Source organism: Ictidomys tridecemlineatus, chromosome 8 (assembly GCF_052094955.1).
Source record: "Ictidomys tridecemlineatus isolate mIctTri1 chromosome 8, mIctTri1.hap1, whole genome shotgun sequence".
In the NCBI taxonomy this organism is placed as follows: domain Eukaryota; kingdom Metazoa; phylum Chordata; class Mammalia; order Rodentia; family Sciuridae; genus Ictidomys; species Ictidomys tridecemlineatus.
In genome coordinates this window covers 1,283,151-1,310,642 of record NC_135484.1, presented here as the reverse complement: position 1 = coordinate 1,310,642, position 27,492 = coordinate 1,283,151, and the positions used below count along the sequence as shown (strand labels likewise).

Here is a 27,492-nt window from a genome sequence, read left to right as displayed (position 1 = left end):
CCTGAGAGGACAAGCCTTCCCGGCTCCCAGGCAGCTCCTGTCCCCGCGACTGGGATCCCCTCTGGTGGCTGCTGCTCTTTCTGGATGAAGAATCTTGAATGATTCTGTTCCCCTCTTCACCTTGGCTTCTAGGAAGCTCAGACACATTTGTGGAGAAGCAGGGCAGCTGCAGGGCCGCCGACCTGGGCCGTCCAGGGCCTTCCCGCCACACTTTGGCCACCAACTCCACCTCGGACCCCTCTTATTTCCTCTAGACGTGCGTTCTCCGTGAGCTGATTTTGTAGTGGACTTCCCTTTACCGGGTTTTACTAGCTGCACTTCAAGGCACTTCTAAGCTATGAAAAGGTTCTCCGAGGGGCTACCATTGACTCAGGGGGAAAAATGATGTTCCTGTGACAGAAAGGAGAGTATCCCATAATGGTTAAGTCCAATCAGCCCCTGCCCTGAGTCTAGGTCGGGAGGCCACACGGAGCCTCCGTGGCACACAGTGTGGGGTCACGTGGCCCAGGGAAGCCACGCTAAGCCTGGGATCCCCGGAGGGCTCCTGAAGGAGCTGGGTCCGCAGGTTGGCCCTGGGTGAGGGACGCGGTGACTCTTCCCCAGGAGGCTGTGACGTCTCTCCGTGCTTGAGTGTTTTGAGTTAGTCAGTCCTTGCACACGCTTAGCGAGGCCAGATGGCTTTGTTCTTAATCTTTAAATTCAAGTGGGTTTTAAAGAAAATTATGGTTCATGTGCCTCTAATCCTTGCCTCTTTCTGAGACATACCTGACGGTGCTTCGTGGTAGTCACCTGACGTAGGGACGTTGTGGACTCCTGTTTCCCCAAGCTGAGGCCTTGGGTGGAGGTGTGGCTCCCAGCCACAGAGCTGGACCCCAGGAGCATGGAGGGGACTCTGTGTGAGCCACGCCCTTCCTGCCAACGCTGAGGGTGGAGCCCGTAAATCCCTCACTTCCCAGCGCCATAGCTGAGAGCCCAGAATGGGGGAGGGGAGGCCTGCCGCCTGGCCCCAGCCCTGGGTCCAGCATGGCCATGTGGGGTGGCCTGGCCTGCAGGCCCTGGACATTCTCCGGGCAGCAGAGAAGCCACCCTGGGGACCTGGGTTTGGAGACCTGCTCTGCTGCCCTTCTCCTGGACTTTCCTGCCTGCATCTGGGCTCAGAAGCAGAAAACGGGAGGGTGTGGTGACAGGAGCCCTGGGCACAGAGGGACCTGGCTCCAGCCTCTTCTCAGTGAGAAGACCCCCCTGCTGAAGGGGGCGGTTCTCCGACCTCCCTGTTGTTCTCGCGTAGCCTCTGCCAAGAACTACTGTGTACCCAGGTGAGCCCCGGGGCCGCGACGCACCCAGCAACCCAGGCCCTGTGCCCACTGGACATCCAGGGCAGTGAGATTCAGAAGGGAGACGCAGCTCTGAGGCCCAGACTCACCATTGGTAGCTCTGTGGCTGGACACTTGAATGACCCTAGGGGCTGTGAGTCGCCTCACTGTGAGGATGCAGGTGGTGGAACCCATCCTGCCTCCGCATCAGACCCCAGAGGGCACTTGGTACAGAGGGAGCGCAGCAGGCGCCGTGTGAAGGACAGCTGGGGCCCCTGGGCCTGAGTCATAGTGGTCAGTGCCTACACATGTCTCTGCGTGTGCTCCATCTACACGTCTGTGTGTCCACACTTGTGTGTGCATAAGCGTAGCTGGTGCATTCAGCAGGGATTCTTTGATTAACTGACGTAGAGTCACAGTCAGTCTTGAAGCAGATGGGACAGTGAGTGGCAGGCCAGACTGAGGGCCAGAGGAGCCTGCAGGGTCCAGAGGTGGCAGCACAGGAAAGGAGTCCGGCTGTGCTAGTGACCACGGTGTCAGGGGGTCCCACGGGGTCCCACCTGGAGGAAAGCCACGAGGTTGGAGAAATGAGCTGCTCTGACAGACCCTCACGCCCGGGACCCCAGTGCAAGGGGGCCTTGTGCACGAAGACCCCACTTCCCGCTGCCTGGCACTGTCCCTGAGCCAAGTGACCCTTGTCTTTGGTCTCTCTACCCAGGGGCATTGCCCCCAGAAGGACCCCTGGCACCAGGATGGTTAGATGCCCCTCTGCACCACAGAGCCCAGAGCGGATCTCGCCAAGGAGCTGGCCCCAGGGGGCTGCAGAGACCACATGGCACGCGAGGACCCCGTGGTAGACCCACAGTTTACAGCCACACACCACTGAGCCAGCCACACTCCTGAGAGGTAACCCAGACGCAGCCCTGACATGCAGACCTTCAAACACACTTTAACTGTGGAAAACAATCAGGATTCTGGGAACAGGAGCAAGCCTGGGGCGCAGACCCACCCCTGGGGCGGGAGGCTGGCAGACAGCGCTTCCGGCCACCAGGAGCCACGTTGCTGGTTGGATTGCATGGCGGGCATTACAAAGCATTTATAAAGGCTCATTGCACCCCCACCCCAGCCCCACCCCCAGAACCCATCAAACCATGAATTCTGGGCAACGTGCGGAGCTTTAAAGGGACACCTGCCGTTACACCCAGGTCAGAGGTGGAATGACCAGAGGAATCTGGGGGAAGTGGTGACCTCGTGGGCTTGCTGTGCAGCTGCTCAGATGGGCACTCAGTGACCCGTCCCCGGCTGCACACGGTGGGTGGCCTCCTTCCACAGGTCCTGACTGGAGCAGGGCAGGTGTCCAAGCTGGAACAGCCATGCAGAGCGTGGCCCGCTGGAGTCTGGTCCCACGAGCAGGGAGCCCCTGTTTGTCACCTCCGAGGGCTCTCTCCTTCCCCAGGTCCTGCGCGCAGCGGGGAGAAGGTCTTCCTGGCTCACCCTGCATGCTGGCCGCCCCGCAGGGCCAGGGGCTCTCCTGTGTTGAAGAGCCGCTCTCCACGGGAGCCTTGGGGCTTTGCCAGCAGCTCACGCTGATGTCCTCGGACCACCTTGCTGCTCCAGTCCTGCTGTGGGAAGGTCAGAGCGAGGCTGAGATGAAAGTCCTTGAGGGTCAGCAAGGCCCCGACCTGTGATGTGTGCCCCTGCCCAGCTAAAAGCCACCAAGGCCACATGAAGGGGAGAATGCCACTGGCTGCCCCATCAAAGGGCCTCGGTGAGTCCCGTGGGGCGTTTAAGGCCGAGACGGGTCAGTGACCAAGGCCCCTCACACCACACCACCCTCAGTGCTGCCCTGAGGTGCCCGATCTCTGAAATCTCCCGCCAGTGACCCAGGCCGCAGCGCCTAGGGAAAAGAGCCCGTGAGAAGTCCAAAGGACACCAAGGGCCAGCCTCCCGTGACCTCAGGCCCTGGTCTCCACGAGGGTCCACGGCACCAGCAGGGCCAGGTGGCCATGCCCCTGCATCTCAGGGTCCTAGAGCCCTTGCCCCCTGGGGGATGCTCCAGCTCCACACCGGCACTGTCCTTCCCAGCTCCGGAGGCCAGGGCCCTGCTGTCACCGGCGTTGAGAGGCGTCAGTGTGGGGGTGACTGGGGCCAGGAGACCAGGGAGCCCGGACAGCTACGGGGCCTCTGGCAGCGCTAGTCCTCTGTCCTCACGGGCTGTGCACGGCTTCCACGTCTGATGAGTCGATCATGAGTCTATGCCCACCAGCTGGGCCCTGGCACCCGGGTCTGGGTTCACCTCAGTCTGAGCACCACCATGAGGGGGTGAGGGGATCAAACTGCATTGGCACCATGGGCCCGAGCCCAGCACAGGACCCTGGAGCGGCTGGGCCTTGTGCAGAGAACCAAGGGCCCAGAAGGCGGAGGCTGAGGTCCCAGGGAGGCCCAGCCTTCCAGGCTGCAGACTCCACAACCACACGACCAGTTCCTTCAAACCTGTCAGTGTCTCTTGACTTAAGTACATATGTCGTCTATGTACACGTGTGATTAATACGCATGTGCAGATACGTGTGTGACTATATAGTGCATTATAGAATGTATACGTTATAGAATGTATTTTATTTATGTGTGTGTAATGCATAAACCCAAATGTAGACATGTATGTTTTCATAGGTGTTTGTGTGTGCACATGTAACGTGTGCACATGTGCTTGCACATACGATGTGTAGTGCATGCATGTGTGCGTGAGCATATGTGCATGCAGGTAACAGCAGCCTCTCTTAGTTTTGTGTTGTTACCTGCGATTTTTTCCTTATGTTTGGAGCCGTCTATCAGGAACTCACAGTGGGGTGAGTTGTGACTTACTACTGTTGGTCCATGTCACAGTCTGAGTTCCGCAGAGCTGTCAGTTATCTGAACTCAACTTGCAGAATCAAACGGTGCCTTGATTTTAAATGGCACGGCATTCTGAGCAGCGTGATGAACCTGTTCTGTGTCCCGCCTGGGTCATGAATCAGCCTCTGCCCAGAGCAGCCACCCTGGGTGCACCACCCTCCTGTCAATCACGGAGCAGCTGTCTGGGCGGTAGCATCACACTGCTGTTCATGTGGCCCTTACGTAGTGTCCCGACACTCGGTCACGATGCCTGACATGCACTCAGCCACAAGGAGCAGGTGAGCCCACCGGGTGGTACTCTGAGAGGGACTGAGGCCGTGTTCCCTGACTCTAATTACACAGTGAGAGTCGTTCTGTTTTTATCATGATTTTTTCTTTTTGTTTCTGGTTCCGCAGATTGAACTCGGGGTGGCTCACAAGGAGCCACATCCCAGCTGGACCGATCTACTTATTTATTTATGTAGAGACAGGGTCTCACTGAGTTACTGAGGCCCTCGCTAAGTTGCCGAGGCTCAGCTTTGAACTTACTCCCTCCTCCTGCCTCAGCCTCCGGAGCTGCTGAGATTACAGGCCTGCACCCCGAGCCCGGCTTAGCTGTTCCTATTGGTCTCTCACGGGGCCCACTTTATAAATCAATCATGGGGTTTTAGTTGAGTCCCACCCTCTCTGGGCCTTCGGGAACTCACCAGGGGTCCTGGAACCTGTCTTCAAGGGTCAGGGGACGACAGTCCATTTGAGGGTGTGCAGGGTTTCGGGGAGCAGAGTGGCCCTCCTGTCTGTGCGTGGTGGTCTTACGATGTCACTGAGCTGGCTGAGGGCCCTGGGCTCAGCACGCCCCCAGGTTCCCTCGTCTGAAGACTGACTCTTCGCGAGCTCTCGTCCTCACGGGGTGGCCAAAGACGTTTAAACCATGACGTGGCTGAACTTGGGAAGTGTCCACCCGACACCTGGGAGGCCCTGCTGGGGCTTCTGGCCCTCTACCCTTGCTGGGGTGGGCTGCAGCACTGGCCAGGGCACTGGGCAGAGCAGGGTCATTTAACCACAGCCCCTCTGAGTCTCAGAGCCTGCAGGTGGGCCCTCTGGCAGTTCTGAGTGTGGCCACCCTTGAGGCCAGTGGTGGTGATCCGTGTCCACCTGAGGCATTCGTGGGGGGGTCTCCAGATCACTTGGCCTCCCGCGTGGCTCTGGGACCGTGCGTAGGGTTTGACTGAAGTCGTATGGCAATGCTGAAGCCCAGAACAAAATCAGCAGATTCATCTGACATTATTGCATGTGGGTTCACGAGGTCTTGTGGTTTCTTCATCAAACTTGCAGTTAAATGTTACAAAATGAAACCATAAAACCTGGTCTAGGAAAAAATCCATGTCTCTCCAGAGGCGCCAAAAGCGCTTTAAGGCTGAACGTTTGGGCAGGCTGGGAAAGGTTAGTCCCGAGTTTACGAAATTGCCTGGATGGGACATTAAATCTGGCAATTACAGTGTTTCTCATAGTTTTCAGTTTTGAAATAAAAATCAACGTTGAAAAGAGAAGCAGATCACCATGTCCTGCGAGTCTTCCGAGGTTCCGGGGTCAGAGGTGGACTGCAGCTTTGACCACGGGCCTGGGACCTTGGGCCACAGACAGTGACTGTTCCCTCAAAGCCATGAGTGGAGGGAGGCCCTGGCACCAGCCGCTGCCCCAGGCTGACCACCCATCGTCACACTTGTGACTTCTCCAGCAAGAGCGCGTGGTGGCTGTGGGTGACAGGGAACTGCCGTCTCTGGCACGTGCTGAGGTCCGTCCACACGCGGGCCTTCCTGCACCCTGGTTCTGCACAGGGCTGCCCTCCTGGGTTCAGCCTGGCCTGTTCACGGCCGCTGCCCACGGGCAATGCCACCCTGTCCTCCTGGAGGAGCCGGAGGGAGGCTCTGGCCCGGGATCCTGGAAGGGAGTGTGTCTCTGGGAAGAGCAGAGAGGACCTGTGACAGTGCTGTCCTGGAGGGCAGGGCCCAGTGACCCCAGGGGGAGGGGCAAGGGTCAGATGGGCAGGTGTCGGGGTGGAGGGCGGGATGGGCATCAGGGTATGGGCCCAGGCGAAATGGCACGGCTCATCTTCTCATAGAAAAGTCATTGTGAAACTTTATATTTCACATAAATATGGCCTGAAATTTCAGGATAGACATCTCCCTTCAGAGTGAACATCAGCACACCTGGGCGGAGCCCTGTGAAGTGCCAGAAGTGTCCCCAGGAAGCTGGAGCCCAGCGAGGGCTGGGTGTGGAGCTCTGTCTCCTGGGACGTGGCTGGCCCTCCATGCCCGGCAGTGCCAGGGCCACCGCGTCCGTGGGAGACTGCAGCGGTGTCGGCGGTCGTCCGAGCCACGCTGAAGGCTTGACGTGCCTGGACTCCACCGACAACTGGGAGCTTCCTGCTGTCGGGTGGGACCTGGCGTGGGGGTCCAGGGGTCTGGAGAGAGCAGGGCCGTGTCTGGGGGACAGTGTGGTGCCTGCACCCGAGAGGGCAGTGGGGCGGCCAGGCGAGGACCAACGGCTTCACTCCCGGGCCGCTCCTCCAGCATCCCCTCTGCTCCCCAGGAGGCGCAGGCTGAGGTCCTGCAGGGCTCAGCTCAGGAACACCCACCCACCCCAGGGCGGCCCCCCACCAGCCCCAAGACTCCTGTGGCTCAAGAAGCAGCCACACTCAAAGGTGCTCAAGGTGCCGGTCCCGAGCCTGCCGCTTTTCTCCTCCCCCCCAGGGTGGACTCTGCACCCGGGCTCCGACCTGCTGCGGGGCCTTCTGGGAGGAGCCTGAGCTTGCTGGGCTGGTTCTTGCCTTTCCTTGTGCTTGTTTAGAAATCATGCTTCCCGTCCTTGTCCATATCCAACTGATGGTGCTGCCAAGGATCAAGGAAACACTGAATGGCGTTCGGAAGAAATCAAAGCAACTTCTACTTCTGCCGCCCAGAGAGCACTCCCGTTGGCACGGTGCCGTACTTTTCCAGGTTCGTAGGTGTGTGTGCACGATGGATCATTCCAGGGTCCCTTTCCCCTCCCCATATGACTTCTTACTTCCCCCTTTTTCTTTGTGGAGCTGGACACGGAATCAGGCCTTGCACATCCTAGGCAAGCACTCCCCCGCCGAGCCACGCCCTGGGCCTCAGCGCAGGTCTGTGCAGGAGGAGCGCGGTCCGGCCTGCGTGACCCGTGGCGAGGTGCCCTTCCTCCCGCTGCACATGGAATCACTTCTTGTCGTTAAGTCAGACTTTCGCCAAGTGTTTCACGCTTTTGACTGAAGTGACTGATGACTCCGGTCCTCGGAGGGGAGTCTGGGTCAAGGGCCAGGTTCTCGCAGAGGAGTGTGGCTGGCGCTGGTGCCTCTGTGAGGGGCCGTGAGCGCCACCTTCCTGCTGGTTCCCAGGGTTCCCTTCAGGGGCGAGGACGCGGGGAGAGAGGCTTCCTGGGTGATGTGTCCTTCTGTTTGGCTGTGAGGATGGCTGAGACAGCAGAGTGAGGGACACGGGAGGGTTTTCAGACCCTGTCACTAGAAGACAGGCCACAGGGACCGAGCTGCCACTTGGGCTTCCTGAGAGCCATCTCCCACCTCAAACCTGGAGGGTGACCACAGGTGGAGACAGGCCTTTGCAGACATGGTCAGTCAGGGTGAGGTCCTCAGGAGGGCCCTGGTTGACATGGGCACAGGCTGCCGCCCACCTGCCTGGGACCGGAACATCCCGCCTGGCTTGGGCAAAGGGAACAGCTTGATGGAGCTAACCAGGAGGCAGAGGTGCTCGGAGGCCGCCCCAGGTGGGAGTGGCCAGGCAGGGGGTGAATGGAGGGCTTTGATGTCGCAGGGGCCGTGGCCTCTCCTGCACTTGTCCCCCGCAGCCTCATCTCTGATCTAGGTCTGCAGGCCCCGCCCTCCTTCCCCGGACTCCACCCATCCAGACCTTGGGCCCCAGGAGCTCAGGTGCTTTGGGTCAGACCTGGCTTCCACACCGTGGCCTGAAACAGCTTAGCAGGGCTGGAGGCAGGGGAGTGCCATTTCTGGCTGCTTTTCAAGATGACCCGGTGGGTACTCAGGCAGAGAACAGGGGTGCAGCCCAAGCCAGGGCCACCGAGGGTGTGCCACCCCGGAGCTGGGAGGGGCAGAAGGGACCCTCTCCTGCAGGCTTCAGAGGAGCCTGGACCTGCCCACATTCTGACCACAGGCTCCTGCCTCCAGAAGGAGAGGATGAACCTCTACCAGGCCACCACCTGGTTCAAGCCTGTGTTTGCTCCCCGCCCCCGGCACTCGTGTGGCACATATGCTGCCAAGCCTCCACCTGCCACCTTCCTGCCCAGGCACAGCAGGGCCCATCCCCTCTGGTGCCAGGGAGTGGCCGCACTGTCCCGACCCACCCTGGTGGTGATGCCAGCAGGGCCGTGTTCCTGAGGAGGCTTCCAGTGCTGGGCCTCTGTCTAGGGGAGGCCAGAGAGCGAGTCTCTGCAGGAGGAAGCAGCGGCTCTCTGGGTTCACCCCTGCAGCTGGGCCCTGTGTGGCCCTCTGTGCGTCCTTCTCTCAGAGGCTGGGTATTGGGCACAGGTGTCAAATCCCTTCCAGCTTGACTGGGTGGACAGAGGTGTGCCATCCCGCTTTCCTGCCATCTAGGCACCCTTCCCCAGCTGGCTCTGCACTTGGAGGTGACCTTCCTGGGCAACACTGTGGGCATCTTTTCCATCAACCCCAGCTGGGGGGACCATGGCAGGCACCAGCAGGAGGGCAGGGACCAGCACTCACAGCCCCTAACCAGCCAGGCTGCGAAGACGCCCTTCATAACACACATAGCAGCCACTGCACAGCCCTCACCCAGACCCTCTGCACTGTGCAGACAGGTAAGAGAGCAGGAAAATGGAGGAGAGGTACGTCTAGGATCACGGCTGCTGGGAGTGGGCACTCCTGGGGCGGGCCAGGGGGCCTACAAGGGGGTCATAGGCTGCTGGGAGTGGGCACTCCTGGGGCGGGCCAGGGGGCCTACAAGGGGGTCATAGGCTGCTGGGAGTGGGCACTCCTGGGGCAGACCAGGGGGTCTACAAGGGGGTCATAGGGTCCTGTGAGTGGGCACTCCTGGGGCAGACCAGGGGGCCTGCAAGGGGGACATAGGCTCCTGTGAGTGGGCACTCCTGGGGCAGACCAGGGGGCCTGCAAGGGGGTCATAGGCTGCTGTGAGTGGGCACTCCTGGGGCAGACCAGGGGGTCTACAAGGGGGTCATAGGCTGCTGTGAGTGGGCACTTCTGGGGCAGACCAGGGGGCCTACAAGGGGGTCATAGGCTGCTGTGCTGGGCATTCCCATAGATGTTACCTGTGCAGACAGACCGAGGGCCATGGGCTCCTGGGGGTGGGCGCTGCCAGAGATGGGCCAATGAGGCGTGGAGCAGCCCTGAACAGGACAAGTCGCCCTCTTGACTACCTCATGTTGCCTCAGGAGGGCCACCAGGGTCGCAGTAGAAAGTCCAAATGTCCCCTGGGACAGACCCACTGTGTCTGAAAATGTCTCCACCGTCTGCAGGAGAGTCTGCAAGGTCGGCCATGAGCCCGGATCACGCACCGTGGAGATGCGCTGCGGGAGGGCACCGAGCGAAGCTGGACCCTTCTGCACAGAGCTCGCTCCTGGCCGCCCGGCCCCGGTTCAGGATCTCTGAACCTGGCGAGAAGGTCACCCAAGTGGATCTGGCTTTGAAGGCCGTGAAGTTCCTGCCCTGGATGGTGGGGTCCCTGACCACTGTTCAAGCACTGGGAACCTCAAGCCATGTGGTTTAGCCAGGAGCAGACGTTCTGGGATATTCTGTGGCCAAGGGCCAGTCACAGCAGCCGAGGTGAGGGCCCTGGGTCTCCCCGCCCAGCTCTGCCGTTACTCACCAGCAGTCATCTAACTCAGCCACGGGGTTTCACGTTCTGGGGCTTCCTGCTTTCTGCTGTATCACAGCGCCGTGCTTGTCCGCTCCGCGGCTCCTACGGGAAGGTAGGTCTTCACCTGCATCCTCCAGCCAGGGATTCTGACCGTGCCTTCTAGGTGAGCAGGAGGACCCTTACCTGGAGTGCTGGGCTCCTCCCTCTCCGGGTGGGTGGCAGCGCTCCCAGGTCTGCACGCTTCCCTCTAAGGCCACGGTCACCAGCTCTGAGGCTAGCATCATGAGGCAAGCATCACCTGGGACACCGTCAGACAAGCGGCCACCCAGTGGCAGTGTGTGGGAGCTGAGACCAGCGTCCTCTGGGCTGTCCTCTGGGCAGCTCCTGTTGGTGGAGATCTCCTGTGCACAGGCACCTGTGGTGCTGGCTTGGGGCCTGTCACGGTACCTTGAGCACAGTGAGGTGGCCGTCCTTTTACACATTACGAGTTGAGGTCAGACCTGGAGTGCCCAGGGCTAAGCCATGGGCAGCGGGCATTCCCTCTCACCATGCTGCCCAAAGCCACAAAGGGGCAGGAGCACAGCCCGGCCTGTGTCCACTGGATGAAGGCCGCGCCTGTAGCCTGGCTGGGGCTTGAGTGAGCTCCAGGGATGGCCCATGGCTGAGAGCTCCTGTCGGAGCCAGTGCCCAGCTAGGGTGACTGGCCTACAGGAAAGGCCCAGAGGACATGGCCAAGGAGAGACAGCTGCTGATTCGAGGGTGAGTCCTGCCCGGCCCTGGTGGCGTGGGCCAGCCTGGCACACACAGCACAGAGCCGCTGGTCGGGTTGGCCACATTCCTGCCGCCTGATTACAGGGACCGTGCCTCTGCTGATCAAACCTCGCTGCAGAAACCCAGATCGTCCCAAGGCACCACACATGCAGCGCCTCCGAGGGCTGGGGCACGAGGCGGCTGGACCACCCGGGGCTCAGCAGCGTCTGTGCCTCCCTGGGGGGACGCGGGACGGCCATGGACCTCGGGGAGGCCGCCCGGGCTCCACTGTGCTCCCTGACGCCCTGTCTCAGCCCAGTGTCATGGGAACTGGAAAAGTGGACACACCCATTTTGGCCAGCGCTTTCCTCCCTCCCCTGAGCTTCCTTCTCTTGAGCAGAGTGATCAGACACTGACCGTGGGGGGAGCCCTCTTCATGTGCCCGGGTCCTGGGTGAGGCTGGGCTGGGCCACCAGAACCAGCGCCGGCCTGAGCTGGGGTGAGCGCTTGTCCCTGGGGCTTGGTGAACAGCCTGAAGAGACCTGGCCCTTCTCGGTCAGGTCATGCTCACTGTGACCTGTGGGTCCCAACGGAAGGCCTTCCACCTCTGGGAGAAGGAGTGCTGGTCCCAGGAGATGAGGTCACTTACAGACTGTACGGTGTGCAGGGAAACCGCGTCTCACTGGATCTGAGAGTGGTCGGGTAGGACTCCAGGGGCAGATCACACCCTGGCTCCGAGCACACCATCCCCAAACCCAGGGAACGTCCTCCCTCAGAATGGGGCCATCAACCATCCCTGAGAGCGGGGAGCCCCACAGAGGAGCCCCAGAGCTCTGGAGAGGTGGGCACTGTGTGGGATGAAGAGGTGAGGGCGGGTCACGGCAGCCCCGAGGGGCAGTGCAGTTTGGGCTGAGAAGAAATGCCTGGAAGAGTGTCCTCGGTCCCAGGAACAGCCTGTGGGGGTCCTGCACCCCGAGCTGCATTTGGAAAGAGAGCTGAACCCACTGAATGGAGGGGAGGTGGCCACTCTGCTCCCATGCGAGTCTAGGTGGGGGGGGCAGCAGCGCCTTGGACACAGAGGAAGTGACTGCTCCATCCGTGAGGGGAGTCTGCGGGGCGCATAGTCGCAGTGTGCTGGCTTCCAGTGCGCAGGAGTGAGGACCGCCCGTCCCCATCATCCTCCCTGAGCACAGGTCCCGCCTGCCGGGAGCTCAGTGAGGGCAGCAGGTGAGGAGGGGAGGTGGGAGTGGGGGCCACCTCTCACCTGCACCCTCAGGAGTCAGGGCTGTGTGACCCCAAGGCCAGGACGGCCCTCCTCACCTCATCACTCCCAGGACCGTGTGAGTGTGACTTCAGAGCAGCTTGTCACCTGCAGTCACCTCTGGTCAGCTCCTGCCCTGGCCAGCACTCGGGTGTGAGCACTGCTGTGCAAGCCCTGGGCAGGTGTCTCTCTGCTGCCACCACAGCAGGGCTCCAAGAGGACGGACCCCCTGGGAAGAGCCCCTGGAGGAGGGTGAGACACAGGGGTCACCCCTCAGGACCCCTGGGCAGGCTAGACCTCAAGGCTGCCCCCGGGGGTCTCTGCCTCTCCCAGGAGCTATTCTGCACTCCGGTCTCCTTATTGCTCATGCCGCCCTGTGGGAGTGCAGGCTCTAGGCCTGAGGAGGGAGGAGCTGACCACAGTCACACAGGGAGGGGACGGCTAGCCCTGGGGTGGCCTCAGCACAGGCTGTGCACCACGAGGCTCAGGCTGCAGGTGGAATCTGGCAGAAGATTTTGAAATAGCCTCTGGAGTCGGTCAGACCTAGAGACTGTGGAATTGTCTCAAAAAGCTTTTCCAAAGGACGTGGAGTAACTCTCCACTTCCCAGAGGAGCTGGACGTCACCGTGAAGACACAAGGCGCCCTGCCCCTTCACACCAAGCCACCAACAGAGGCCAGAAGGGGCTGGGAGGGGACAGTCCTGGCTGCTGGTGGGAAAGAGAAGGCCAATGTGCTCGAGGGTCCTGAGACCTGGCCTCCTGGAGCTGGACCCTGGCACCCACGGGGCTGACCCACGCAGACCCTGAGTGTGCCAGTGGCCTGCAGGGGCCAGAGTGGGGCCGGGACCTCCACCTCCCACCCAGAGCACAGTCCTGGAGAAGGGGTTCTGTCCCATTGGGTCCAAGGAGTGCCGCACTCACTGCCCTGATGAGGGACCTGGCTGAGGAGGAGGAGCTGCCCTGGTCCCCAGGGGCCTTGCCAGGCTCATCCCAGCCTTGGTCTTCCCGGGTCCCCGGCCCCCAGCCCAGGGTGCCGCCCAGCCCAGCCTCCGGGCACCCAGTGCAGATCACTTCCCAGGGAAACCCATCCAGCCGCTCTTCCCGGGGGTGAAGCCTTTGTCACGGGGTGGATCCAGCATCCTGTGTCCTCACGCTCCCTGGGACGAGAGACCCCAGGTGCCAGGCTTGCTGTTGTGGGGACTTGATGAAGATCCAGGAAGGTCACAAGAAGCTCACGCAGAGAACCTGCGTCTGGCAGCCTGAAGGGACTAAGTGCTCAGAGACACGTGCCCCGACTTCCGCTGTGCTCAGGGGACGGCCAGGCCCCCACGCACTGGGGTCCAGAGCACAGCAGCCGGGACACCCCCAACCAGGGACCAGCAGGGAGGGGCACAGGGCTGTTAAACTACCAGCCATCTAAAAGCTACCCCGAGTGGAAAAGAGAGGGACACTCCACTGTTCCCGAGCGTTTCTCTTCACGTATCTGAGAACCGCTACTTCAGGGCTGCGTGGCACGCCACGAGGAGGTGGTGACGTCTTTTGTGCCATCTGGAATGTTCTAAGAACACACGTTATTCGGTTGTGAATATCTAAAGGAAACGGATGTGTGCCGAGCAAGCTGAGTTCAGCCCACGGGGCTGGCAGGGAGGGCCGTGCCCGGGGCAGGCTTCAGGCAGCGTGGAAGGGAGGAGGGTGCGGGAGAGGAACTTCCTCTCCACCCACTTCCTGCAGCGGCTGTCACTCAACACGGCGTCCGGGTGGCTTAGGACAACAGAACTCTCTCTCTGGCCGTCTGGAGGCCACGAGTAAGTTTGAATCAAGGTGTCCCCTGCTGTCTCTTGCCTATGGCCACAGTACCCCAGGCTCTGCCTCTGAGTGGCTGTCCCTGTGCCTCCTCCTCCTCCTCCTCCTGCGAAGCTGGAACTGGGTGAGGGCCCTCCCTGACTAGCATGGCCTCCTCTAATCTCCACGACATTCCTGAAGACTCCATTTCCAGGCTGATCCTGTTCACGGGAAGGAGGTGTGTGTGCGCTTGTGGTGGCCCAGGACCGTCCAGCTGTGCCTCTGGGCGACACCTCACCACGGCACACCCCTCAACTGTGGCCAGTGTATTTGTGCCCTGCAGCCGCCTCGACCAGCGCGGCCAAACTCTCAGATTCCAGCGAGGGGCGATGGGGATTAGAAAATAAAGACTCACGATGCAGATTGGAGGTAACAGCTGGATCAGCGGAGTGCTGCTCTCTGGTGCAGAAGCAGGTCTAGAGAACTAAGCCAGCCACCTTTATCTACACACGTCTCATCATCACATCAAAGGCCACACAAGCATTGCTCTTTGTACTCAGGAAAGGTACAGAGTGACATGCAGCTTACTCCACTTAGTTCTACAGTCGCCATGTGGAGCGCTCAAGGAAACCTTCTTCTTCACATCCTCACCAACATGTATGTGGCGGAAAGGGTCCGCTCATACCTTACTGGTGGACTGCAAATCCGTGCAACCACTATGGAAAGCAGTATGGAAACTGGGAATGGAAGCACCTCAGAAAACTGGGAATGGAAGCACCATCTGACCTGATATCCCACTTCTTGGTTTATACCCAAAGGACTTAAAATCAGCCCACTCTAGTGACACAGCTACATCAATATTTACAGCAGCTCAATTCACAATAGTTAGACTAAGGAACCAACCTAGGTGTCCCTCAATACATGAATGGATAAAAAAAAGTGGCATATATACTCAATGGAGTATTACTCAGCTTTAAAGAAGAGAGAAATTATGGCATTTGCCAGTAAATGGTTGGAGTTGGAGAATATCATGGTAAGTGAAATAAGACAATCCCACAAAACCAAAGGCCAAAGTTTTCTCTAATATGCGGATGCTAATCCACAATAAGGTGGGGGGCACTAGAGAAGAATAGTGTTACCTTAGATTAGGTAGAGGGAAGTGATGGGATGGGAGGGGAGGGAGTGGGGGGACAGGAAGATAGTAAAAGGAAACAGACGTTATTACTGTGTGTATATATGTGACTACATGGCCAATGTGATTCTGCAACAAGTACACTCAGAAAAAGAGAAATCATGCCCCATCTATGTATCAAAGTGCATAAATGCATTCTACTGTCAAGTGTAACTAATTAAAACAAATTAAAAATTTTTAAAAAAGAAGGTCCTTTCTTTAAAGTTGCGGTTATTCGGGCAGATTCAGGAGCAGAGCTTGGTGAAACATCGTGGTTGTCTAGCAGGGAGCTCCTCTGTTCCCAGGAGCTGTGTGCCTGAGATCAAGGTCAAGACTGATAAGACTCTAGCACAGAGCCCCCTCATGGAGGGCATTACCATGCAGCTAGGCATCCTGTACCTTTGCACAGAAACTCTCCCAGGCACCAAGCCCGCCACAGCCACGAAGTCATCAGGACCCCAGTCTCAGACACTGCCTTCCCACTGTCCGCCACCACTGTCCACAACCAGACAGGAGCGAGACAGTGCGCGAGCAGGGAGAGCCTCCTGGAGCCCGAGCTATGGTCAGGGTCCTGCCGGGCACTGTGCTGGGCAGGGAGGGAAACGGCAGTGGAGAACCTTGGTTCCCTTCATGTCCCTTGCAGAGACGAGCAACAATTCTGCCTCCCAGCCCCTCGGAAAGCAAGGGGACGTAAATTTTCCGGAATCAACAGTTTTACTGAGCAGAGCCAAGAGCCCCCTCTTCCTGCCTCCTCTGCCTCCCAGGCCCACGTCCTCCAGGCCCACGTCCACTCAAACACAGTCCTCATCCAAAGGGTCACTTGGAGGGGCCTCTGCTGCCTGCAGAAAGACCGATGGTCCCGTGCGGCATGGCACAGGGAGACGGAGAGCCCCGTACAGAGATCAGCTCAGTGAGCACGCTCGGCGTGGCATGCAGACCCGTCCTCCTGACGTGTGTGGCAAACTCTCAGAGGAAAGGCACTGTCATCGAGGAGGGAACAGCAGACAGCCCGGTGGGGGTGACCTAGACATGGCTCCAAGGCTCCTGAGCACCTGCTGCTGGCCATCACCCCAGTAAAACCGTACCACCCCAACCCCACACATGATCCAGCTCAACCGCATTCCTCACAAAAGCAAAAGCAAAACGGGTGTGGACAAAGAAGGCAAGTCTTAGGAACAAAACAATGTGAGTTCACCTTTCCACTTGTAACCTGGGCAACCAGGGGTCAGTCCGTCCTCTACGGCAGGGCTGCGACCTCTGAAGGCACAGGCCTGGCCTGGCGGGAGGCTCCGTGTTCCACACATCCGGGGCCCGAGGCTCCACGCAGTGGTCATGGGGCAGCCTCAGAGCAGCAGACTGCCAGGACCTCGGAGCCTCACCTGACCACACCAGGGGACCTCCAGGTGCAGCAGCCCCGGGCGGCAGGCAGCCAGAAGCGGCTGACTCGGATTCAACCACCCCTGGGGCTGCGTTCTGAAATCTGTTGTACTGGAGACTGGATTTTCTTGTGCCTTTATTAATGTTTTACTGACTTAAAAAGAAAACAGCCTGGAGACACAGGGCTCGGGCCAGCCAGCAGCGGCTCCTGGGCTGGAGCTGCACCGGGGGCGGGTCCCTGGGCAGCAGGAGCAGGGGCCGGCAGTGTTGGCAGAGCTCTCAGGGAACCAGGACCCTGTCGGAGGTCCACAGGGAGCTTCATATCTTGATCTCCGCGTTAAGATTTCAGGGGCCCGTGGCAGCTTTATAAGGGGAGAAGAGGATCCCACAAAGACTGCTGTGGCCGCGATCTGCAGCTAGGAGAATCCTTGGGAAACGTGGATTGTGGCTGTGTCTCCGAGCCCGTCCTCCAGGGAGTTTGAGGACTGCTCCCTCTTCCAGGAGTTAGGAGTTGGGGTTCGCAGTTTCAAAGGCTGTATCCACAGACGACTGAGCCGATTGCTCTGTGGGTTTAGTATTCTTAAATTTTCAAATCAGTGTGAGAGTAAGTATGTTGGGTCGCCTATGTTTTCTTTTACTCATGACTACACTGGAAAGAGTAACTATAACATTCCTATTTTGATTTTGGAAAAATCATTAGGGCCCAGAAGTCGGTAGATAACAGTGGTTTCTCCACTTGAGATTTCAGACACAACTTCAATTGGAAGCCGGCTTCGTGTTCTCCAAGTCGACATCGTGGAGACACGTACTGCACTCCAGTGACAGCATTATCTAATCAAGAAGAGCCCCGAAGGAGGCAGGCTGTGTTCTAGACTCAGTGGTGGTACGCCGCACATTGAACACGCTCAGCCTTCCTCACTTTGTTTTGCCTTCGACCTACTACCTTGTCATGATGCATCTGTTCAAGTCACTGAGTTTGAACTTGGCATGTGAATTGTGGATTCTGGCCTGGATTTTGATTAACTAATATGAACTAGGGCTACTGAATGTCTCTGGGCTTCACTTTGCCTTGAAGATTTTGTTTGAAAATTAACCAAAGAGAATAAGTGCCCATCAATGAGACCGGCTCAGAGGAGGGCTTCGGAAAGCGCAACCCTTTCCTTGCGCTCCTGCTGACCGGGCATGGCGAGGCTGGGAGCCAGTGGGTCCGGGGAATAACTTAGAGCTATCCACTACCTGCACTTCAAAAGGTTTTGTTCCCACCACAAACTATATGAGATTAAGAAGATTTTTGAACAATAGAAGGTACCTCTTCTATTAGGAAATAAAATTAGAAAATTATAATTTTATGTCCTTAAATCATTTATGTAATTTTTTCTTCCATTATAAGACAAGAAAATTTTGGATATTTGCATAAGAATGCCTGCTATTATCATTTTTCCATAAGGAATGTATGCCAAATTTGTTATGAAGAGCTTTGATTTTTTATGTGACCTGTTATAAACCTCATTGTGTTTATATATGAGTGTCCCCCAAAAATTCACGTGTGGGATGGTGCAAGATCACAAGGTGAAATGATTGGGCCACTCGAGACCTGACCAATGGCTTACGCACTTGAATGGGTCACCTGGGAGGTAACTGTAGGAGCTAAGGTGTGGCTGGAGGAGGTGGCCGCTGGGGTGTGCCTTTGGGGCTTTTATTTTGTCCCAGTGAGCAGAGCTGTCGGCTTCCTGGGTCCACGTGCTGCGCTGCCTTCCTCCTCCACACCCTTCCGCCACGATGCCCTGCCTCACCTGGGCCCAGAGCAATGGAGTCAGTCCTCTGTGGATGCAGCCTTTGAAACTGCGAACCCCAAGGAGACTTTCCAACCGTCGTTCTCCTGTTTCTGTAGGGCTGAGACGGCCAAAGAGCGGAGCCACCCAGGCAGCAAGAGCTGGGGAGGAGGCCTGCCGTCCGTCCATGAAGAGCGTCCCGGGCGAGGCCAGGAGGGTGGGGAGAGATGATTTGTCCCCTGGCATGCTCTCATGGTGGCTCGAGTCCTGGGCTCACTGCAATGGGACAAGGTGGGTTCTGCAGCCTGATGCGCGTCTTCCTGTCCAGGGAGCTGGGGCAAGGCGGGCCTGAGGTCTGAGGAGCCTGGGAGTGTCCCACACCTTTCTTTCTCTTCTCTGCCCAAATGAAGTGACCACGCACAGGATCCCTAGATCTTGGAGGAAGCCATCAAGGGCCCTGTGAGCTTCTAGCTCTAGGATCTCAGAAAGAAGACAGGGTGAGAAGGGAGGCATCCACTTTTGGGAATAAACTGACACAAACCCTTGGCTCACCGCCAGACAGAACACTTCCAGAAAAGACCTCAAGTGCCACCACAAAGAACCCAGCTCTGAGCAGTGAACCAGGACACCACCACAGCCAAGCCCTGATGGCCTCCCAAGAGGCCCATGCCTGGGGTCACTTCAAATGGCACAGTAAAGGTGCACGGTGTGAAAGTAAAGGTGAGCTGGCCTTCACCTAATTTGGTTGATTTCCCATTCAAATAACAACAAGGATTGGGGGTGCACTTCAGTGGGAGCCACTTGCTTAGCAGGCGTGAGAACCCAGATTTAATACCCAGCTTGGCTAAAAGCAAAACAAAAAAATAACAAACAAGCCAAAATAATGAAACAATATTTAATAGAAGATAAGAACAGAATTTCATAAGATTCAACAGAATTTCAAAAAATAATATTGAAAACGTCCAGAATGGAAGCCAAAATTATTTAACTAACAAAGAATTAGGAAGTTGTGACAAATACACAGAGTTGTGGCAAATGAAAAGATGACTAACAGATGCCAATCTCAAGACCACCCAGATGTTGGGATTATTACACCAAGACTTTAAGACAATTGTTACAACCATGTTCCCACAGGTCAAGGCCAACCCTCTTGAAATGAGTGGAAGGAAAAGCTGTCTCTGGAATGACGAGAGAGACCATGGGGAGAACCCAGAACTGAAAACAGACTCCTTGGGCAGGCTCACGGGTGAAACGTCAGTGATTGAGGGAGAAGCTGCAGAACCAAAGAACCAAGAGCAGTTATCCGCCCTGAGCAAGAGAAAGAGACACAACTGAAAAAATGGACAGAGCCTTGGAATCCCGAGGGACAATACCAAGAGGTCTGATTTCCAGACTGTGGGGCTGGGAGAAGAATTATTTGAAGAAATAATGACAAGAACCTTCCTAAATATGATGCAATACAAAACCTTACAGATGCAAAGCGTTCATTTCTCCACAAGCAGGAAAAACTCAAGGAAAACCCCGCCCAGGCATAACCACAGGGAAAAGGCTGAAAACTAAATGGAATAACTTGAAAAGGTGGGACGGGTTAAGTCTGCCATGAGGCTCAAAGGTCCTCGTTTTCACAAAATCCATTTGTTACTGTTTCTTCTTGCACAGGACATTTAGATCAAGAGGGTGGAGGAGGGTGACTGGGCTCTGGAAGAGGACGTGTGGAACATGAAGAAAATAGAAATGAGTGGGTAGGCCGTCTAAATATTTGGAACCTCAAACACGTATGTGGTTTGACTTGGGAAAACAAATGACTCGGTTGCTTCTTCTTTTATCTCCTGTGGCTCATCATCTGTGGTGGTGAACAAAAGTGAGGTCTCGGCAGGTGGGAGACGGCTGTGGGCGGTGGCCAGGGCCGCAGAGCTGATTGGAAATCGGCATGACATCAGCTTCTGAATCGCGAGTTTTATTTGGCAAGAACAGCATTTCTCAACTAGGATTTCCCCCTTGGCACCCTGGTATGCAATTGAGACGTGATATTTAACCCACCTGGAAGCTGTGTGGGTGATCCTACGGAGTTGGGTGGTACATGCATCCCAAGCCCCAGCAGGTACCCCATTATCCTCTATGGAGGGCTTTGTTTCTTCATGTCACAAATAGTGACTGTGAACTTCCAAGTGACTCAGAAGTGTGGCCTCTGTGCCTCTTAGAAACTCTCACTTCCAAACTCCTAAGAGTCACCGCCACAGAGGACAGCAACATGCAGACGAAATTCAGTGAGGACAAGTTGGAGGAGGCTTTAGTGGTTGGCGTGTGGGTGAAACGGAGCGCAATGTGTTCTTCATTTGCAGTGGACGCTCCTTAAAGACCTAGTGTCCAGTTACAGACCCCACGCCAGCTCCACAGGACCTTCACATCCAGCCCCACCCCATTGTGAAGGGGACCACGTAGCTTCCGCCACACACAGACCCAGAGGCCGTCATCGGGAGAAGTCAGGGCAGGCTGCTTTGTGAGCTGCAGGTCAGGAAGAGAGAGATCACCTTCGTTTTCCAAGTGCAGGTAGCCCACATCTCTCTAATGACCTCCCGAGAGGCCGGTGCCTGGCGTGATTCAAATGGCACAGAACGTTGGTGGTAGTGAAAGGAGAGGTGAGCTGCTCTCCTCCCAACTCGGTCGGTTTCCCTATTTCTACGGGGAGGGTGGGAGCATCTGGCTATGTCCTGACCTCTTTTGCTACCGTTTCCTAAGGGCATGTAAATAAAGGACTGTAAATGGGAATATCCAAAAACTTCAGTGTCTGTGGATTGCAGTCCGCATCCGGGAACATCTGAATGAGGACTTTGCGATTGCCCTGAGCCCGGCCCGAGGGCTGAGAATCTGTTCCTCTTTGGGGAGGCAGGGGGCGTGGTGGACCTGGTCGGGTTGTGCCGGGCCCTCTCCTGCCATGGAGGAGGAACAAGCACGGCCCCGCTGGACTTCCACGTGCTGCTGGACGTGAGCAGGGCGTCGTGGGGAGGTTGGTGCCCCAGTTCTGGACGTGGAAACCGGACTTACTGCCAGTTAGTTAGGGAAGCCGCCCCACGTAGTGTCCTCCTTCTCCACAGTCCAGAGCCAGAAGGTGGACACACGTCCACAGAGTGGGAGGACTTGCCCACGCTTCAGATGCTCGAGCCCTGTCTGCCTTTTATCAACCTCCAGACGTTGGAGGTCACCAGAGCCTTGTAACCCTCGCTCCTGCTGACCCGATCTAGGCGGGATCGCTACCACCTTAAAACCTCAAGTTTCCAAATCCTACGAAAACATCTGGCAGAATTTAACTGTCCTGATGTTTTGTCAGACTTTGAATATGGCCTTGGTAGCCATGGGGTATGAAGGAAGTCAGAAGGTGTCCATCTTTGTGGACCGAGACCTGTGGGCGAACCTGGAGATTCCCAGTTTCCATAGACGACGATATTGGATCCGGCGTGGGTGACACGGCCACCCTGTGCTCCCGAAAAGGTACGAGACTGTAGAGAAGGCCTAGAAGGCAAAACTGCTATTCTCCGTGAATTTGGAGCAGCACAAAGTGTCAACGATCATTTCCTCTAGGTTTCTTGAGACCATGGTCACCTTGTGCTTTGGTCCTTGGGATGTCTCTTCCGGGCGCCAGCCTCAGGAGTGGCAAAGCAGCCCACCCTCTGCCGAGAGAGAGAGTGTCCGGGTCTGAGAGGAGCCACACTCAGGCCGTTCTGCAGCCAGAAGGTGTGAGTTGTTCCCCGGCTTCTGTGAGGTCCATGACGCAGACCCCCAGGAGACGGGCTTGGCCCTGCCGTCCACTGTCCCTTCTCCCGCTGAGCCAGTGGCCTTCACCGGGCCTTGGAAGCTGAAGAAGGAACCAAGACGTTTCCTTTTCCCAACCCCAGCCAGTGCCGGGGCCCTGCAGACAGAAGGGCACCCTTCGAGCGTCCAAGCCCTCGGTTTGCAGGGGCTTGCTTCCTGGGACCCGAGTGGTCAGCCTAGGAGCTCCTCAGGAGGACAGGTCGCAGGTGGGGGGGAGCCAGGCCTTCTCCTCAGACTGAGGGCAGTCTCCCAGGTGGAGGACACTGCAGGGAGACCGTGGCTCCCATGCCCACCCTGAGCAGCGCCTGGCCCCGTCCACCCTCCCCCACCCTTCAACCAGCTGAGTCGTGAGTCTGCGGAGGAGTGAGAGGACTCTCCTGGTCAGGCAGTGCGGGGCCTGTCCTTCTCAGGCCGGTGAAGCTCCCGCAGGAAGCCAGCCTCGGGAACGACCCCTGACCCCTGCAACATTGGCCACCCAAGGGCGACGGCAGCAGAGGCCCTGGGAGGACTCGCTGCAGTGGCCCGAGCTCTGGTCTGAATGTCCGGGCCCCTCCCCTGAGGAAGTGCCCACCCCAGGTGCTGGTACTGGGAGCAGGGCCTGGGGGGCGGGTCCCGAGGCAGCATGGGGTTCGTGCCACATTAGAAAGACCTTCACCCAGGAGGCCCAGGAGGCCCAGGAGGCCCAGAGGCCCAGGAGGCCCAGGAGGCCCAGGAGGCCCAGGAGGTCGGAGTGAGAAGCCGCCAGCTAGGACCAAGAGGCCCTTCCCGGCCCGGCCCGTCAGCGGGCCTTGATAGGTGCTGACCCAGCACCGGTTACGCGCATAGCATGTGCCCGCGCGCGGGAGAGGACAGACAGGGTGTGGGTCGGGAGGAGCAGTGCTCTAGGCAGGGCACACGGCAGAAGCAAAGGCCTCAGGTGAAAGTCAGGGGAGTGGCATGTCAGCCGGCCACCACCAGGGCCACTGGTGGGAGGGGAGGCCAAGGGCCCAGCCACCCGTCCAGGGCAGAGTCTGGGTTTGGCTTCGGCTGTGGGAAGAGCTGGGCAGGCTTTTAAAAGGGACAGGCTGATACGAAAGCTCAGTCCTCCACAAGATCGCCCTGGTGGCCCTGGGTGCTGGCCACAGGTGCCAAGGAAGCTGGGACCTTGGCCCTGCCAGGGGGGGCAGCATTCTGGGAGGGGCAGTGGGGGTGGTCATGTATCTTGGAGGCCAAGCCGTAGACGGTGCTAACTGTTAAGCCATGTGAGGAAGAGGGCGCTGAGAGCCGGTCCACCTCTTGTCTTTGCTCCTGTGGGGAGACGGGGCAGGTGGGGGAGGCCAGGGTCTCCAGAGCAAACGTCACATGGTGTCGCTCACTGGACGTCCAAGGGCACCGGAGGGGCAGACGTGGGGTGAGAGCATAGCGGCTAGGTGGAGTTCAAAGCCTGAGCTGGCTGAGCTCCCTCAAAGAGCAAGTGAAGAGGAGAGCCGCGGCCAGAGTGGCTCCCAAGTCTGGACCAGACAGGAAGGAAATGGAAGTGCAGGTCAGAGCCAAGCCCAGGGATGCACGCTGAGCACGTCCCGAAGAGGGGCTGGGTAGGAGGGCCACAGGGTTGCAAGGTGGCCACCTTGACCAGACCCCGTCCAGCGACATGGAGACCACTGCATGGGTGAATGCCAAGAGCGGAACTGCGACATGAGCTGAGTGAAGAACAGCCCGGGGAACGGCCTTTCCTGACCTGTCCACCCACATCGCAGGAGGTTTGTCCGGTCCGTGTGGCTGTGTCTAGGGACAGTTGGCCAGTTCATGTGGCTAGTGATGCTTCTGGGCCTTGCTCGGACTGGAGGCTCAGCCTGCAGGGGACCTGGTGGAGCACCGCAGCGCACCTCCTGCCATAGGCAAGCACAGCGCTCCATGGGCCCGCAGCACCCGAGGCCTCCAACGTGGGGGTGCTGGGCACCTGCACCACTGACCAGCCCTAACACAGGATAAAATGAAGACGTCCACCCACCAGGAGACGCTGATGAGTGGACTTGGCCGCCCCAGGGTGCATGTAATTGACCATAGTTTTCCTTGTCCTTTTAATTTTACGAAGTTGAAGCTTGCCCTAGACTAGAGTGGACGACAGGACAAGTTTCGCCATAAGAAGAAAATACATATTATTCTGTGCTCAGAACAACGCCCTCTGAGGCCATCTTCCTCACCCACAAGGTCCTCAGGGAACGTCACGCATCCTAGAAGCTGCAGACCCCAGTGTCCGGTTGGGAAGGTGGCGAGGTGACCCTGCGGCCATTCCTTCTCTTCTCCCCCACGAGGGTGGCAGCCAGCCTCGAGCCGGCCCTCAGGAGGGGCCTGTGCGGCCTGCGCCGCGGCCAGCTGTGTTTTCCAGTCTGAGTTCGCCTGTGGACGTGAACCCGGGTGCTCTCCGCCAAGACGGAGCAGGCTCTCCCTCTGCTCCCTCCCTCCTGCTGCTTTCCTGAGCTGCCCACAGGACTCGGGGGCAAGCTGGTTCTGAGGTAGCCTCGGGAGAAGTCAGGCCTGGGAGACCAGAGGTGGGGACTCCCAGCCACAGGTGGCCTCGGCCTGCAGGACCCAGAGGGAAAGAGTGAACAGAAGCCCCGGCATGCTGTCGGAGGGACAGTGCGAAGGCCTGGTTCACCCAACCACTGACGCCAGTGTGGACAGAGGAGGTCACTGGCGTGGGCAGAGGGCCGAGCTGAGTCCCTGCAGGAAGCTGGTCAGCTACTAGGAACGCTGAGGAGCAGAGCGCTGTTCCTGGGCCACAAGGCCACAGTGGTCGGTCAGCAGGAGTGGCCCCATCCTGCAGATAAGGCTTAAGGCCAGGTTCTAGGTGGACAGGGACTATGCCCTGAAGCGGTGAGAGGAGCTGCCGAGCCGTGTGGGCACAGTGGACCAGGGGACTGCAGGGAGCTTCCCTCACCTCCCCTGCCGTCCAGGGCCCCTGTGTGGAGTTAGGAGAAGCTCCAGGGTCTGTGGGCTTAGATGTCCAACACCAGAGTAGAAACTCCACCTTGGAAGTGTGGATGGAGACAGGAGGAGACTGCGGGTTTGCCCCTAGAGGGCCAGGAGTCCTACCCCTACCAGGGGGTCAAGGCCAAGCCACGGGCTCTGCGGCCTGCTCCTGTGTGGTCGGCGGGATACAGTGGACATTTGTCTGCAGTAGGATGTCATTCTTCCTGTAATGTTCCAACGTGGCAAATAGTGTACCAGTTTCTAAAAAGGAAACCATGAATCACAGCACAATGATTTTTTCCTACAAAATAAGCTTCCGAAATTGCTCTGAAAAAACCCTGGACTTTGTCCTCCTTCTCTGAAAGGTCACTCCTTGCTTGCCTGGTGTTTTTCCACCACCTTCCCTACTGCTGGCCACTGGGATGTTTCTGCTTCTTCGGTCAATTTTAGGTATTTTTCTCTCTAATGTACGTTTTGCTAAGATGAAACTCACATATACTCAAGGGCAAAGATGGTGGCTGCTCCAGGACTAAGGCACCGTGACACCCCCCCAGACCCAGGGGAGTCCATCGGTCACCCCAGAAGCCCTCTCACCCACGCCAAGCTGACCCCTCCGTCCGCAGTCCCCCGGGATGAGCTTAGCTGAACTCCCACATGGGCAGGCAGGCAGGCCACTCTCCCTGGGGTCAGTGTGGACAGACGCCCTGGCTGACCACAGCTCCGGTTCTTCCTCTTACTGCCCGGTCATGAGCTGTTGCAGGATGCACCCATCTGTTCACTGCTGGGCAACTCCCCGTCCTCTTCAACTACGAGGGACGTCTCGCGACATTCTAGGCCTGGACATTTTTACTTCTGGGCTATTTTGTGATAGTGTTGCCTGCAGCTCAGCACGGCCGCTGGACACCTCCCGCTCCCCCCAGCTCAGCATGGCAGCTGGACACCTCCCGCTCCCCCCAGCTCAGCACGGCAGCTGGACACCTCCCGCTCCCCCCAGCTCAGCACGGCAGCTGGACACCTCCGGCTCCCCCCAGCTCAGCACGGCAGCTGGACACCTCCCGCTCCCCCCAGCTCAGCACGGCAGCTGGACACCTCCGGCTCCCCCCAGCTCAGCACGGCAGCTGGACACCTCTGGCTCCCCCCAGCTCAGCATGGCAGCTGGACACCTCTGGCTCCCCCCAGCTCAGCATGGCAGCTGGACACCTCTGGCTCCCCCGGCAGCAGCGTGTGCAGAAGCCAGCTGCCCGGCCACTGGCCAGTCTTGTTGGTTTGCTGTTCCGAGGTGGCCGACAGGGCGTCCCCCACGGCCTTCACTGGCATTCTGAGATGAAGAATAAGGTTGAACACTTTTTCTTGTGTTTATTGGCAATTTGTGTATCTTTCTTTGCAATGTGTCAAAGTATTTTGCCCACATTTAAAAGGCTTGTTTTCCTTTTATGATTCATTGGTGGAAGCTCGCTACAAGTCTGAACATGAGACCTTTGTCAGATAGAAGCTGTGTGAGTCCACTCCCCCAGTCGTGGCTGGCCTTTCCATTTTCTTAATTATGTTGTTTATTGAGCTGAAATGTTTCATTTTGGTGATGCCGGCTCTATCAATTTCCCTTTCATGTGTAGTGTTTTCTGTTTCTGTTCTAAGAAATCTTTGCCAGTCCTAAGGATAAAAACACATTTCTCTTTTTTCTTCTGGAAACTTTATAGCTTTTGCTTTTATGATTCATCTTTAATTCATGTTCTTAGGGCTGTAAGGTAATGGTTGAGGTTAAATTTTTTCCATATGTTTATCCAGATGTGCAAACACAATTTGCTGAATAGATTTTCTTTTTACTTTGAACATATTAGTGACCATTGTCTCAAACACACAGCATCATATTAAGCCATGAAATACCTAGTACAGCTTTTCTAATGATGTTCTGTTTTTTTCAAAATTTGCTTTGCCTATTTTATGTCCAAATAAATTTGAAAATCAATTCATCAATTTCTATAACAAGGTGAAACATTTTACTGGGCTTATGATTTTAGGTCAATTTTGCAGACAATCAGTTCTTAGTGATATTGAGTGCTAAAATCGATAAATATGGTATATCTATTTACTTAGTTTTTTCCAAATTTCTTTCAGCATATTTAAAAATTCTCAGTGTGAAGTATTTCCATGTACTTTATTAGATTTTTATCAAAGTACTTTGTGTTTTCTGCTATTTTAATTGTAATCAATTTATTTAAATGTTAAATGATATTGTGATTGAATTAACTTTATTTTATATATTAATAGTTAATTTCACTGAGAATTTATGAAAACAAACATAGTTGTATATGACCACTTCAGGAGCTGTTTTATTTTATTAACTCATTTGTAGATTTTTTTTTTTTTAGTATTTTCTACATATACAGATTTATCTTCCTTAAATAAACATTTTCTCTAATCTCTGTGCTTATATTTCTTTTTAAAACCTTATTTTGATACAGAGTTTTCAAAAACTTTGAGTAAAATTATGATAGAAGGTATTTCTATCTTCTGAGTATCAGGGGAAGACACCCCCATTCCTTATTAA

The 27,492-nt window shown here is 56.9% G+C and overlaps 1 long non-coding RNA gene across 2 annotated transcripts; it reads right to left on the bottom strand.

Moving 5' to 3' along the window:
* Positions 1-2,242: 2,242 nt before the first annotated feature.
* Positions 2,243-16,516, bottom strand: LOC144365942 (uncharacterized). Of its 2 annotated transcripts, none has more exons than XR_013424662.1 (3): positions 10,253-16,516; positions 10,079-10,171; positions 2,243-2,935 (listed from the first exon to the last, which is right to left on the bottom strand). It is a non-coding gene; the product is annotated as an uncharacterized LOC144365942 (long non-coding RNA). The 2 variants fall into 2 exon arrangements; XR_013424661.1 differs by having other exon boundaries at positions 4,892-10,171; positions 10,253-10,392.
* Between the last annotated feature and the right edge of the window lie 10,976 nt (positions 16,517-27,492).